This window comes from Mesocricetus auratus, unplaced genomic scaffold, assembly GCF_017639785.1.
Source record: "Mesocricetus auratus isolate SY011 unplaced genomic scaffold, BCM_Maur_2.0 Super-Scaffold_100003, whole genome shotgun sequence".
NCBI classification, from domain to species: domain Eukaryota; kingdom Metazoa; phylum Chordata; class Mammalia; order Rodentia; family Cricetidae; genus Mesocricetus; species Mesocricetus auratus.
Genome location: NW_024429188.1, coordinates 101,672,288 through 101,687,828, shown reverse-complemented (window position 1 = coordinate 101,687,828; position 15,541 = coordinate 101,672,288). Strand labels below are relative to the sequence as shown.

The window sequence follows — 15,541 nt, the reverse complement described above, 5'->3', positions numbered from 1 at the left end:
CATAATACATAATTGAATACAGACTATAGATAGTTACTTATAATAGAATTTATAGTTAGGTAAGTTAGATTTTCTAGATATACAGAAATATATTTGTGATATATAAACAGTCTTCAAACCTCTCAAAGACCTTCAGAAAATGGCATTTAAAATGGCTTAGGGTTTTTCTTGACAATGAGAAATGTCTGCTCCTGGCAGCACCAATTACGTCTGAGAGGAAGATGGGCATCGAAAAAACTCGTTATGGAGTTTGCTTTCAACATGGCAAGATTAGCCATATGGGCAAGAAACTGCTCTTGCCTAGACTGACTGTTGCTGTATAAACTGGACATGCAGGACCCACAGAAAAGTGACTGCTAAACTCAGTCTTACAGGGTTCCTGCTTCATGGAAGAGTCTACAAGACTTTCTGCAGGACAAAGAAAAATGACTGACAGACTGCCAATGCAGATGGACAGTTCGAAATTTCCTGCTTTGCTGAGAAGTGTTCCAGACACATTGTGGCCTATGGGCTGAAGATGGATGCCCCAACGTTACAGAGGAACTTCAGGTGACTGTCCAGGCAGTAAGATGTCTCTGTCAATCCTAGTGTTTATATATTATCCTTCTGTGGTCTTTGATGGAGTTGAAGACAGATAGTTATAGTTTTCCTTAGTTATGATAAAAGATAAGCTACATATAGGACTTTGGACTCACAAGAATGAGATAGATGATATTTTCTTTAAATCTTGCTGAATGTTGATAGACAAAATATTGTAACTGTATTCTTACTTGATAACTGTTCTGTTGTATATAATTTGACTATGTTAAAGTTAAGACCTTTCTTTTGTTTAAACAGAAAAGAGGAGATGTTGGGGAAGTCCTGTTATTTGCCTGTATTTGTCAATAAAGTACTGTTGAGCCTATAGGAATCTAGATAGGTGGGGCTAGGAGTCCAGGAGGATTCTGGGAAGGAGAAACACAAGAGAGTTCGAGATGTAACCGCCGTGGGGTAGGAAACCCGGAAATATTCTCCGGTAAGAAACATACTTAGATTAACAATTATGGGGTAATTACTTAAGTCAGAGCTAGCTAGTAAGAAACAAGCAAGGCCAACAGCTTCATAATTAATACAGCGTCTTGTGTGTTATTTGGGGACTACATCGCAGCAGAGCCCAGGCTGCTGTCGGGGGATAAACCAAAGCGGCTAGCAAAGAAAAGGCTTCTCGTAACACTTGTGTTTTTGTGGGTCAAACCTGGAACTAATTGTCATTTACATTTCATGTCTAGTAATTGTTTTTCTTTTGTGGTGCTAGAAGTGAAATCCACAGGCTTTTATATGCTAGGCAAGTCCCTGACCACTGAGTTACATCCCCAGCCTCCCTTCCTCAGTCTTTGCTCCACCCTGAAAAATCCCCCTGCAATGATGACAGATGTGCCTACACACTGAAGTAGTAAGGATATTCAGGTTACATGGCAAGTGTGTGGAAGGCCATGCCTGCCCACGTCACTTCCAAGGTTGGTTTAACTTCACTAAAGTATTTGGTGACAATATTTTCAAACTGCCTGTGAAAATGAGCACTCGCCATTTGGAGGCTGTGCTGCCACAAAAAACAACCAGTCAGGCTCAGGGCAGACAGTGAGACAGTGTTTTCCTTCCTCTGCTCTTTCAAATCAGCGCCGGTTGCCATTCCCTTTTCTCCTTCTTTCTGTCTTTCTTTTGCCTTCTGTTCACTGGCATCGTAAAACATACTTTTGATAAGTTCATTGGTTAACTTTAAAAGTCATTGAAAACCGAACCCTAATCAGAACTTCTGGTGTTCACATAGAGGGGAGAAGGGAGGGTTGGAAAGAAAATATAGGAAGCGGAGGCGGCAATGACCATTACTTAGCTACTTTTTTTGTTGCTATGACCGAATGCCCTGAGGAGAGCAATTGAAAGAAAGAGTGGAGTGGAGAGAGGACTCCTTGGTTAACAGCAAGGACTGCTCCTGCAGACAGCCTAAGTTTGGCTCCCAGGCCCCGTACTGGGTGGCTCACAGCCACCTGGAACTTCAACTCCAGGGGACCCAACACCTCTGTATTAGGTTTATACTTAGTACACACATGGAATACTCATAAATAAAAATATAATTTAAAGGCAGACAGGGTCTTTTAGCTCACACTCCAAGAATACAGTTTATCATTTCAAGGGTGTAAAATCATAGGTGCAGGATCTTGAAGCCACTCTTCCCAGCAGATCCGCAGCCAGGGAGTAGAGGGAATCTTGCTCAATAGTCAGCTCTCTTTCTCCTTCTTGTTCAGTTTAAGACACCAGCCCAGTGTGGCCCTTCATGCAGTTAAGATAGATCTTCCCTCTTCAGTGACCCTGCTCTAGATAGTCCCTCTCCGAAATGCTCAGAGGCTGACCTAATCTAGATCGTTCCTCACGGACATGCTGCTGGGCTAGATCGTTCCTCACGGACATGCTGCTGGGCTTGTGTCGTAGGTGACTGTAGGTACTGTCAAGCTGACAAGTTATATTAAACATGACATGGAAGAACGACGTATCTCCTGATACATAGCGCAGCCATAGTCTTCTCCTTTTTCTCTTTCCAAATAACAATTTCACTATTGTACAATGAAGACTGGGATAGTTCTCATAAGACAGGTGTGGGTTTTACTATATTTATATGTCATAGGGTTGCCATTTAAGTTAGGTGAATCGGCTAAAAACACTATTTTGTGATATCACAATCCTCCCTACACAAGGCCCTTTAAAGTCCTATGACTAAAACTGAAACTCCTCTTTCAGGGCTAGGAATGTAATTCATGTCGTAGAGTGATTACATAGCATACTTAAAGCTCTGGGGTTGAGCCTCAGCACTGCATAAAATGGGTGCAGTGATATACACTTATAATCCCAGCACTATTGCATATAGGCAGGAGGATCAAAAGTTCAAGATCATCCCCACTGAGGCCGGTGCCAGCCTGGACTACATAAAGCTATGTCAAAATGGAAAACTGATGTCCTGTGCCTACACCTCCTCCCAATGTGACCCCCATGTGTGCAGGTCATTCTCTAAGTCTTTCATCTGAGTCCATCTTCTTTTAGTTCTCCTCCACTACTGGGCCTCTGAAAGGACTTTCCCCCATTCCATCCAAATCCTCATTTCCCTACAAGCTCAAAGCATGTGATGGGTTTTGAGGAGAAAATTTAGAGTTCTGAGCAGCTAGCCTAAAACCAAAGTAATTCCACATAATTTTGGTGAATGTCAGTGCCAGATGGACTTCTGGCATGCCAACACGGTAGACCTGGGTTAAACACCTGTCAGTCTCTCTACCAAAGGAACTAAGGCTGTTAACCATTAGGGTTAGCATCAACACACTGCCATGGTGTCGTTCTGTCCATTTCTCTTTGCCATTCTTAGGTATGTACTCATTCAACAACTAAGTACTGGACATGAGCTGAGGCGTGGTATTGCATAAAGTGTAGAGAAGACAACAATAGTGACACATGCCCTGGTCCTCTAGGGCCTTTTTGTCTACTAGGAAAGCCAGCCCAGCATAGCGTGATGAAATGCTGTGAAAATGGAGGATTGAGGACACCCAGGAATGCGGCCAGGAAGAAGTGGCATTGGTGATGGGCTGGCATGAGAAGATGTGAGGATCAGGTGTCTCAGCCTGCAAGTGTGGGAAAAGCACCCATAGGAGTAGACTGCATCTGGTTAGGGAGGGCCTTGAGTGCCACATTCCACAGTGAATTTATAGTTATGAGATTTTGTACGCAATTGATTCCCAGAAAGCCCCCAAGACCACGGAAAGAGAGGCAAAATTCATCTGAAAGATGTCCAGACAGTCAGAAAAGTTCATTGTAATGAGCCAGTGGCACACTGAGGGGCTGTACTTGAGGACAAATGTTAAATTGGAAGGGGAAGTCTTTCCTTTCATACCCTCGCCTTCCTTCTTTCTCTTGTGCTGCTGATGCCTTCTCTCCCTCTCCCTCTCCCTCTCCCTCTTGTGCTCACTCTGGCTGACCTAGCCCTCTGCCTTCCTGGAGGCCCTGGAGCGAAAGAAACTGCTGGTCTCTGGGTTTAGGGCAAATGCTAAACTGTTGATGGAACAGATTCCAAGCTGGGTGTAGTAATGTATGCCTATAATCCCAGCACTTGGGAGAGTGAGGCAGGAAGATCAGGAGTTTGAGGCTAGCCTGGGCTACATGAGACCTTGTTTAAAAAAGAAATCTTGATTCCAGATCTCTATTTCCTTTCTCATACCAACAGATGGGCTTTACTCTGGTCGTACACAACTGCGGACTCCACGTCACTTGTAAGCTCAGTAATTATCTGAAGAGCTGCTGCTGGAGCTCAGTGACAGAATGCTGGCCTGAACACAAGGCCCTGTGTTTGATCCTCAGAACTGCTTTAAAAAAGAAAGAGAGAAAAAGAATTATTTTTAGAGACAGGAAGTAAAAGAAATGACATACTCCACTGGACCTAGAAACCCTACCAACTAAGTCTTTTTTATTTTATTTTATTTTATTTTAGGCAGGGTTTCAATGTAATCCAGGCTGGCCTTGACCTCTGCTTCAGTCTCTGGAGTGCTAGGATTACAGGCAAGAGTCGTCACACCCTGTCTTTTTGTTATTTTTTTTAATGCAAACACTTAATGTTATAGACACAGAACAGAACTCTTGAGTCAATTCTGGATAATTCTGACCTACCAGCACAGGGAAATGCTTCCCCCCTCTTCTGTTGCAACGAAGTAAGCCAGGCTTTGAAAAGCACGTATCTGCATGTCCATTTTAAACAGAGATAACATCCTTCAGGAGCCTTCTACTTCCTGGTCCCTCTTCTCCCCTCAACTTAGTAAGATAAAATTTGCCCCCAGGAGTCTGATCCTTACAGAGCCAGACTCAGAAAGTGACATCATTCAGACTTGCCAGAGCACTGCACTTTTCATGGGATTTCAGGACTTCCAGTCACTGTTTCAGCTTATTCATTTGAGGTTGTTGTTGTTGTTGTTGTTTCGGATTTGTTTTGTTTTCTCTGGCATTTTTATATAAATGGGGCAACCAGGCAACTGTTCAAATGTACTTCTGCCTCCCTGAATGCAGTTGGCAGGGTCACATTGATAGACATTACTGTGTTTCTTGTTCCCTCCCTTTTTCCTAATTAGACAAGATTTCAGGAAAGTGGTAGAGGTGTCAAGTTTGACGCAAACTGCCTCTATTTGCACGTACACGGGTTTTCTGTCTCCAAGTGCCTCTTGTTACACTTTGTCAGTTCATACTGACCAGAGAGCAAATCTCTGGTAGGGCAGTCACACAGGGACACTAAGGTCATCCTACTTCCCTCCACTGTGGGCCTTTTGTGTGTGTGTGAAGGTTGATCAGTCAGTTCTGTAATCTGAAATAGTTTTCTATTTAATGAGCAGAAATCCAGAAATAATTAAGACAATAAGCATATACACGCATTCAAGGCAGCAACTGTGTGCATCTTTGGAAAAGGAAAAGAAATCTTGAGATCATTGACTTAACTAAGCTCCTCCCTGGCAGAAAGGAAAAATATACTAATTCATTCGTTTCTCTGGTGAGATCACAGCAGTAGAAGCGCGGATTCAAAAATTCCCCTCAAGTTCTAAGATTTTCAATGAACTGTTTATTTAAATCATTCATAACCAAGTTTATAAAGTAAGATACAAGTTACCAAAGGACACTATCATTTTAGTTTAATCTGATAATTGCTATCCCTTTTAGCCTTTGCTTGAACTCTGAGTGGTGGGGGTCTTCACCAATAACACAGTAGAAGCTTTCCTTTCTGTTAAATCTGTAACTGTATCCTGATTTTATCACTCTGAAGACTTCTGAATATTTACAACCTAAGAAAAGTCCTGTTTCTCTAACTCAAGGCCTTTTACACACACACACACACACACACACAAATCCCACATATCATAAAAAAGCATTCCTATTTAAAATTAAAAATCCCAGTGTCTAGAAATTTTCTTTATAATTAAAAAAACTTTCAGTTCAACTTGATTCCCTAACATCTATAGACCCAGTCAGTGATCATTTCCAAAAAAAGTTTCCCCCAAAACTATTTCAAATGCCTTGATGAGCAAGCATACCTCCAGTTGAATGTCTCAAGTCTAAGGCAGACTTATTTTTCTCAGCTGCACCCAAGACCCTTCAAATTGCTGCTGCACCCTCTCCTCCCTCGCTATCTACAATTATTTATCAAGGTAATTTCTGACTATTACTTGGAAAAAATGAAAGAAAAAATTATGTGTCATTTTCCAGAAGATAACTGCTTTAAAACAGCATTTTAGCGAAGGTGGGAGCAGGAGCTACACGTTGTGCATTTTCTTTCTGGTTCCTATTTGCCCCGTGAGAAATGTTTGACTCCCCTCCTGGAAGTTCCCCAGCATTCTGGTTGGTGAGCTGTGTCCCCCTTTTAATCTCCAAATGTCCTTCAGGAAACTTTTAAAGGTGATTTTTATCACCCTCAGTCAGGAAGGGCCTAATACGTGAGAAGCCATGTCCAGAACCGGCTCGCTACGATGTCCTAAGAAAATCCTTGAGAAACAAACCATCTTTGAAAAAATATTTGAAGATTGTTCACTTGAGTAAATACTTAAGCCTGCACTCCCTCGCTTTCTTGGGCCCCAAGCCATATTACTCAGCCTCAAAAAATTCATCAATATTCAACTGGTTCTCTTAATATGCTGATGTAGCAAAAGGAGTTTAATAAAGAAAGTTGCTGCCATTTTTCTTCAGAGGACCTGTCACAAATTTATCTTTCATCTTCCGTGCTGGAATCTTCTGGTATTTACGTAGGAAAATTAATGTTTATGTGCAGGAATCCAAACATACGGACCCACCAAGCCGAATCTTAAAAGCCCAAAGAAAGCCTCTCACCCCCAAGGACTCAGGAACTGTATGAATGATGTAGCCGAGGATTTAGAAGCCTGTTCAGTCACCTCAGACAAGCCGGCAAACTTTCCGCCCTGTCCACGAGTTCTGAAGATACTAATAGAAAAAAAAAATCGTAGGTCCTAATAGTAGTTTCAAGTGCCCACCGAAACTGTCCATGTTGTCCTCTGTGATGAAAACAAAAATCCCGAAAAGAAAATGTTGGTCTGTGAAATATTTTTTGACTAATTTTTTCCAGCGGTTTTCCAGACCCTGGAAAATTCTACTCTCGCATCCCCCCCCCGCAAAAAAAAAAAACGAAAATAAGCCCAAATCATCAGAATAAGGCCACGCGAAACCTTGAGACTTTGTGATAGTCCTCGCAAAACTCAGTTTTTAGATCAGCCCTGAAGAAATATGACAGTAAAATACAGAAATACGGTGAAAGTTTCGCAGCGCGAGAAGCAGCAGCGCTGAGCCCCGCGGAATCCGTGGTTTTAGTTTCTGCCTGCCATTTTCGCGCGTGTGAGTGTGTTCACCCGCTTTCCGATTGCCTTTCCCCCCTCTTTTGGCACCTGGTAGGTTTTGCCTTAGGTGTTCCACCTCCCTCATGCGGTTCCAAACTATCCCGCACTCATTCTACCCTCAGCGACGAAACTTAAGCTTGGCTCTGGGAGCAAGGAAGACCCCATGGCCACACCGCAGCTACCAGGGTGCCACTCAACTAGTGGCGATTCACGGACGGATGTCCGGATATCCTTGCTAGTCAATGGCGCCGCGGAACCCACTAAGTCCCAGACCAGACAAGAGATGGCTGGAGTGGAGTTTTAGCCAAGAGCTGCCAGGACAATAACTTCTCTCTCCGAGTCCCCAAGCAAAGTGCTAAGTAGTTCCTGTGTAGCGCCTTTCGCCCAGCACTCCACCTGCCCCTGTGGCCCCTTCTGGTCATCTTCTGGTGTCGGGATTGTGGCTGTTGCACGCCAGCGATACCCAATGTCCTCATTCAAACCCATCTAAGTTTACATCCCACTCGCTCAAAGATTTGTCCAACCCGGGAGAGGGGAAAAGAAAGAAGCCGGTTTATTTTTTAGCATCCAGACGCTATTTTATAAGGGATTTCTTTCAGATTTATTTCTTTATTTATTAGGTTTTTTTTTTTGAGGCAGTCTCTCACATCCCCCAGACTGTCCTCGAACTTGGTATGTAGCCAAGGATGCCCTTAAACTTCTGTTTCTTGTGCTCCACTTCCAAATGCTGGGACCTCAGGCATGAACCACCATACCTGGTTTCTCCAGATTTGTGTTATAATGATAAGAAAGTTGCGAACAATGAAAGGCTGTTTACTCCCCATCAGATGCAACATTATCTGTTCGCTCATTGCAATATATTCCCCCTTCTCTCTGAGAGTGTGTGTATATCAGCGGCATCATTTGAAAATCGCGGTCATCGTTATACTTCATCTCTCTATACTTTGGCACAGATCTTGTAACAATGTGGACACCCTGCTATTAACTTCAATACTATCCTCACACCTCCCTAGTAAACATCGTCGACCCTGAGGTTACCTAGCAAACAGAAAAAAAAAAGACTCTCTTTCCCTACTTAAGACTCAAAACTTGTCATAAAGACTTCCCTTCTTGGACTAGACAAACATATAAACTGTTGTGCCCTGCCTCAGTGTCATGCCCACCTACCAAAGCGGACCGCCAGGACCTAAGGGAGTCCTCTAGCCTAGGGAGAGTTTGGCAGTGGCCAGAGAGCAGAAGCCCCAAGGGATCTGGAACACAAATGGCGCGCTGAGCACTCCCCTCCTGCTGTCTGAGGGTCCCTTGTTTCCCCAGCCTGTTTCAGGCACCCCCAAGAAAAACAATCCCAAGAGGCTTTGCTTAGCCACCCTGCGCCCCCCAGCAGCCCAGAGGACTAGTAAAAGGAGTGGCATTTGTGACACGGGTCTTTGAGCTGAAGCTAAGCTATCTTGTGTCCTTGGCTTTGCTTTTTCCCCCTTTCCCCTTTCTCCCTTTTTTTTTTTTTTTCTTCCCAGCACCCACAGGCTATGAGGCTCTGTACGTGGCCACTGCAGGCTCCCCACGTCCTTCCCAGCCCTTCCTGGCTGCGGGCCAAGGCTGTGGCTCTGAGCGCCCGCACGGCCTCCCCCCTTCCCCCTTCCGCCCCCAGGCCTCCAAACGGAGCCGGCGAATCGCCGGGCGGGGCGCGGAGCAGCGCCTGGCCACACCCCCCGGGCCGGCTTTTTCTAGGGCTGCTGCGGGCCACTGGGCGCTGGCTGCTCCTGCTCACCTCTCCGGGTGCGCTCAGCTCCAGCCCTGCTCCAGCCCAGCTCCAGCCCAACTCCAGCTCAGCTCCAGTCCAGTTCCAGTCAGCTCCAGCCCGGCTCCTGTTCTCCAGCACACGCGCCTCGCCCTCGTCTCGACCCTCGACTTTCGGTCCCTCTGTCGCTCAGTGTCCCGCACCCCGCGACCTCGCGCCCTCCCAAGTCCCTGTGCCCGCTCTTCTATTCCCACAGCCCCGCCACAGCCCTCTGCCCTTGCTCTCTAGCTCTCTGTCTGCCAGTAGGTCTGTCTGTCTGTCTGCCTCCCCACCCTCCTTTTTCTTCCTCTGTCCCGCTCTGCTGGCTTGTTCGCCAGCTCGACTTGGCGGAGCAGCCTCGAAGGAAAATCCCAGAAACCTTTGCAGAAAGCTTACAATGAAATTTAAGAAGTTCTACTATTTCGGCGCCATTTTCGAGTGGAGTGAGAGGTGACTTGCGATCTTAAAAAAAAAAAAAAAAGAGGAGGAGGGAGACTTTGTGGCTGGCCTTTTCCCCCAACTAAGACGCTGGTCACTGAGCCTGTAACAGATTCAATTCGAGGATAATCCTGGGGAAAAAAGTTATGTGTCGCGCTGGGTGGGGGTTGGGGGCGGAAAGAGTGTTGGGGGGGGTCAGAAAATAGACTCAGAAGGGTGAACAGGGAGGAGCAGGGAGAGAAAAGTGAGTGGGGGCAGTGGCCAGCTGTCAGCCTCCCCAGGGTGGGGAGCCACTGGTTTTGACAGACTGTAAATGGACTTCAGGCAACTTTCATTTGTGAGCATCAAAGAGTGCCCTGGAAAGAATTGTAAAATTCATTGTACATTTTTTCTCACTAACTAAAACTTTTCGGGTTTGTTTAGCGCTTCCAGTTTATGAAACTCCACCTTGGAAAAGTTTGGCTCGAAGGTGAGGAGGACGTGAACATTGTGCGTTTTGGGTGTGGGGGTTCATGGCGTCTGCAACATTAAAAGACAAAACGTTCTCAATTGGGAAGAGAGGAAGAGGCGTATTCTTCGACTCTTAAATCGTTTGGCCGAACACATCCCAGTTCTGAAGGGGGTGGGGCCATGGCAATTCCAAAGTATTGATTCTTTGTCTATTGTATCAGCGAATGACCCTCTCCAGAAGGGACCAGACGCGTCTTTGTGTTCTCCTTTCGTAAGTAAAGTTCAGCCCAAGGGGAAATACATAAACAGGGGGAGTGAGATGACTTTTGAGGGACATAAGTCGTTCTAGAGTCCCTGGAGGAAAAGAAATGGGTGAAGTAAAATGTATAGATGAATTTGGTTCCGGTTTATTTGTTATCAAAATGATCTAGAAGGACCTTCGTCTTTGAGGCTGATGTTACTTCGAATGAACTTATGTGTTTTTTTTAAGTAGTCAACTAAGGAAATGATAAATTAGGATTGGCTTTAATCTCTCATATTTGTGTGGAACATAAAATTAAATTGGGAGAAAGTTATGTATCTTTAAAGTATAATTATGCCTTTACTAAACATGTTTTTTTTCTCTTTTTAAGGGTGACCATCGATGTTTTTTTTTCTCTCCATTCCGTGTCCATGTGAAAATGATTTGTAATATAGCCAAGACAAGACGGGATTTAGAGACTCGTTCCAACTTAAGGAGTGGAGCTATTATTATTAATGGCTTTACTTATCATGACCTTATGGCTTTATTATCAGTGCATTTGTTAGCGCTGGATCACAATCTGTTGTGTTAGGAATTTTGTACTTAGTTTAATTACATACTCTGTATATTTAACTAATTAATTAGTTAATTAATACGACCCAGCATTCATTGTACTAGTTTTGAAAATCTGACATAATTTTAAATGAAAATACAGGAAATATGGTGACATTAAATCTTTGTTTATGTATATAGAACGTATTTTTACCTTCAAAGGCACTATAGTTTATGGTCTTAATTATTAGGTTTGTGGTCAAGGATTGAAGGATTTTTTTTGTTTGTGCTTTCTTGAATGTTTTGTTTAAACAAAAGGAAATGAATGAATGTAACCTATTGCTCCGGTGTCCATTTTGAAAATCAGAGCATGGTCATGCACAGTGTCGGCCATTTCAAGACATGAGTTTCTGTGGAGTTGCTTAAGAAGGAGCCATTTGACATCAAGTACTTAACGTTCTTGATCTGTGATCACTGATAAATGTAAATGATTTATAAATTAGTTTGGGTAACCAGCAATGTATGAAGACATCTAGGGGTTTCATCTAGAACATTCTCATGCTTTGTCCTTATAACTAATGGCAGACAAGGTGTTTACTGTTAGAATGCAAGAAACTACTAGCCATGAGTTAAAACCAACTGGCCACCCAGAGGGTTTTTTTTAATCAAAAGTTCCTTACATTGATTTCCAATAAATGACCCAAAACTGGAGACAATAAATGACACTTATACAATGCAGCAGGAAGTTTCACCAAGACTTTGGAGCTGGCAAGAGTGATCCAGATGTTACCAAATTGTCTCAATTTAATTAATCTCACTTTTCGTCTACTTTCTGAGGTAAGAGTCTCCCCACCCCTCTATTTGCCCTGCTTTCCACCAATACACTTTCCCAATATTCATGGTGAGGGGGTGTGAAGCCACATACTGCCCCTCGCCAGCAGATCCTGGAAATCGGACAAAAGTATAAGAAGAACTGGCTTATAAAAAGTCCCTCAACTTAGAGTGATAAGTCCTAAGAAGCTTACATTGTACTTAATTTTCCCCTGGGGGCAGGGCAAGGAGAGGCTCTCTTCTCCTCACAGAGACTTTCTTCATTCACAGGTACCCGAGCGACCCCCACCCTCGTTTACTCCGAAGGGATGCAGCAGCAATTCATGTTTTGGAGTATTGTAAAGGTTCAAAACATGAAGCGCTGCCACACCCCTTCGCGGGGAACTTAGAAGGTGGGGGCCTGCAGAACAGACCCGTGTGGGTTCTCCTAAAAGCCCCCAAGCAGGTAGGTGGGAGGGTAGAGGCTTGTCTGTTTCTTTAGTTCATTCTGGACAGGGCCTTAGTCTAGTAAGGGCCACTCTCCACTGTTCAAGGACCCGGGAGGGGGTGACTGCTAAGCAAGCTGGCCATGCACTTGGAGGGGGGACAAGGTACCCTGCAGTCAGCCCACTACACTCAGTCGTGCCCTAGCAGCGTGAACAGTACTGTGGTATTTGGTGTCTGGAGTATTGTTTCCGCTGCCCGGGTAAGTCTGGGACTAACGCCTGGGCACACCCACCAGGTAAGTTACAGTCCATCGCCTGCAGCGTAGGCCCCAATGCGAGCAAGACTCCAGAACAGCTCCAGACTAGAGCTTTTGTGTTTGTCTTCCGTGAAACATTTGCCGACCTGTGAATATGTGACTGGGTGTGACAGACCCTTTGTTGTTAGCACCTCATTGCCTGCCCAGGTAAAACTGAACAGACCTGAAAGAAAGCACTTCCCCATCACCTAGTGAAATACCAACCACAGGACAGCAATGAAGAAAGTTTGTCTTCAGTCCTCAACAACAAGATGGGGAGGGGGTTCCCGAAAAGGAATAAGAAGGGGTCCCAAGGTGGTCAGAAGGGTGACTTGAAGCAATCCCCATTTCTCCGTGCAGTTCGTCCTGAAGGAGCTTAGGTGCTGTATAAAAAAGGACTTTAGGGGTGAGGAAAGATTAAGGGTCCCACAGCTGTGCTAGTGGGGGTATCTCTGGATATCAGGTATCCAAAAGAATCACCTAGCCTTGCTGGTGGTGAGCCCCAGGTGACACTGAGGAACAGTGACCTAACAGTGAGGCTCTACATTTTTATACCCTCTTTGTCCTCATTTCCCAAAGTCATCACACAATTCTACCCTAACAGCTGGGACTCAAGGGACACCCTTCTCACTGCCTGGAAGCTTAGTATTGACAGGCTCTAAGAAAATGGCAAGTAGGACCAGAGGTGTGTGCTGTGACTAATGATCGGGGCCCTCTCATGCCACCTCCAGTCCTTTGAGGAGCCCTTTGAGCCTGCAGTGAGAAAAAGGGGTTCAAGAGTCACCTGGGAATTGGAGAAGAGTGTTAATTACCTGAGCAAGGCCTTACTTTTCCTGTGAAAATCACTTTATATTGTCTGGAGCATGGGAATGTAAAGGAGTATTGGAAAACGGGGTGGGGGGAAATCTCTCTGCTTTGTCATCTTTAAAAAAATAAAATACACATACACACACCCTTCTGGTCTGTATGAGCTGCCTTGTAGTGATCTTCCCCAGGGACTGGGGCCAGGCCCCCATAAAATTTACAGTTAGAGGAGGCCTTGAGCGCCTGGGAGTCTAGCTCTAGTCACCAAATGCCCTTCTCCCAGACTCCCTTGCGCTTGAGCAATGTGTGGGAGGTGGTTTAGGTTCCTTTGGGCCCCCAAGGACCCCCGGGATCCCAGGAGCACCAAGAGCCCTATGGACTTCGGCCAAGCCTTGTCCCCATCCCCCCCTCAACTTTTTGAAGCCACGCCCCCAGTTTCTGCCCCACCCCGCCCCGTGGCAGGGCCCCTCTGTCCAGGAATCCCCAGGGCAAATGGCTAACAGGTTCAGGCATCCGCGTTCCTATGCACTGGATTGGAGGAGGGGCAGTTTGAGACTCCTTACTCTCCCTCACCAGCTTCCCTTCTCCCTTTCCGCTGTTCAACAGGCTTTTCCTTCAAACCAGAGGAAGAGCCCCTGGGTGCATTGAAGGCGCCCACCCATCCAGAAGGATCTGGCCCGCGCCATCCGGCTTCTTCCAGTGGGTGCCTGCAGGACTCAGGTGAGATTCAGGCGGGTTGAGGCAGACAGCAGGGGAGCAAAGGATCCGGATTTAAGGCCATTGCCTTCCAGAATCCAAGATGTCCTTTACCCAAGGTGCCCAAGGGCGCCAAAATTGAGCTCATCCACACAGCGCCTGACTGTGTGCTGCCCTTTTCTTATTTGAAATGCTCTTCGCACCTTTATTTGCTCTGTTATGGTGTGACTAGATTTTCTTCCAAGGGCAAAAATGTGAATAAAGCAATATTTTAGCCAAACACTTCTATGTCAATTAAGAAAATGGCAATTCGTTCCAGACTATAAATTCTCTTTAACAACTCCCTAAGGTATTCTTTTAAATTGTTTTTTCAAACATTGCTAAATGTGCATCATAATGTGTGGCAGACTTGTATAAAGTGATTTCATTTATAGTCGGCTGATTAATTGATCCTCCATTATCACATTCAAAGAGGCATCTCTTTTTCTCATTTTTTGCCCCAACACATGTTATTTGTTAGTGAGGAAGCTGTGTGCACGTGGCATTGTATAAAGTTTATTAGACATACATGGCTCTTAAATCTATGAAAAGCTTAGCCTGGCTCTCAATCTAAACTTCGACATTTCTATAAGTTGTAGGACACGGCATTCAGGTTATTGTGATACACTAGAACTGAGTGTAATTTTGTAACAATTTTAATAACAGGAATAATTCTGAAGGCATCTTAAGTTAGCAGTACTGGTTTTGTTTTGTTTTCTTTTTTCCAACAAGGGAACACTACATCAACAATCTTGGGGATGTGGACACAGAAGACTCCTCTTTCAAGAAAGTACAATCATCTTCCAGACACTAATTTATATGCATTTTACCACACTAGATATTGACAACCACCCAGCTGGGGGTTAAGATATAATCAATCACTAGTGTAATATTATATGTCTTTTAAAAATGTTACTGGAAAGTGTTTTACGGTCTATAAGTCAAAGAATTCGGTCCCACCATGTCATTCTTCCTGCTGTTCCCCCCAATCCAGGCTCCTTTGTTCCAACTGGCATGTTAACTTGTTTTTCCCACCAAATGGGTCAGTCAGGTGTGGCAATGTTACTTGGAAAAACTAGATGCCAATAACCAGGGCCACAGAAAAAGGCAGTGGTTGCAACTCTAAAGCATTTACTCGTGCACACAGACAAGGACAAAGTAGAATCCTAAACAGGAAAACATTTGGATGTGCTCCAGTGCTGGGAGACTAAATAATTGTATGTTGCTTTTGATTCCATTAACATGGGCAACTATCCAATTAAACAAAAACCCAATAAGGACTCTGCAGTGCACATTATTTTGCTGAGTAAACTAAAACACCATAACCTGTCAGTCCATCAAGGAAAGGAGATGGGAATAGCAAGGGACTGGATTTGTTCCTCGAATCCTAGGGAAAATATGATTCTACAAGACAGAAGTTAATTGACAGGCAGCTTTCCCGAGAAACCACGTAGGATGAAAAATACAAATAAGGTTCAAAAAGCATGCTTGAGGAAGATTAATGAATATGTATGATAAGAGATTGGAGGACTTGAACTGGAGGCTATACCAAGTTGACCTTAATTTCTAGAGATCTGTTTTCCCATTGGCCAGAA

At 44.5% G+C, this 15,541-nt stretch overlaps 1 long non-coding RNA gene across 1 annotated transcript; it reads left to right on the top strand.

Moving 5' to 3' along the window:
• The first annotated feature begins 9,128 nt into the window (after positions 1–9,128).
• Positions 9,129–15,226, top strand: LOC106022463. Its single transcript, XR_001197433.3, has 5 exons — positions 9,129–9,624; positions 10,036–10,081; positions 10,284–10,333; positions 10,695–13,931; positions 14,679–15,226. It is a non-coding gene; the product is annotated as an uncharacterized LOC106022463 (long non-coding RNA).
• The last annotated feature ends 315 nt before the right edge of the window (positions 15,227–15,541 follow it).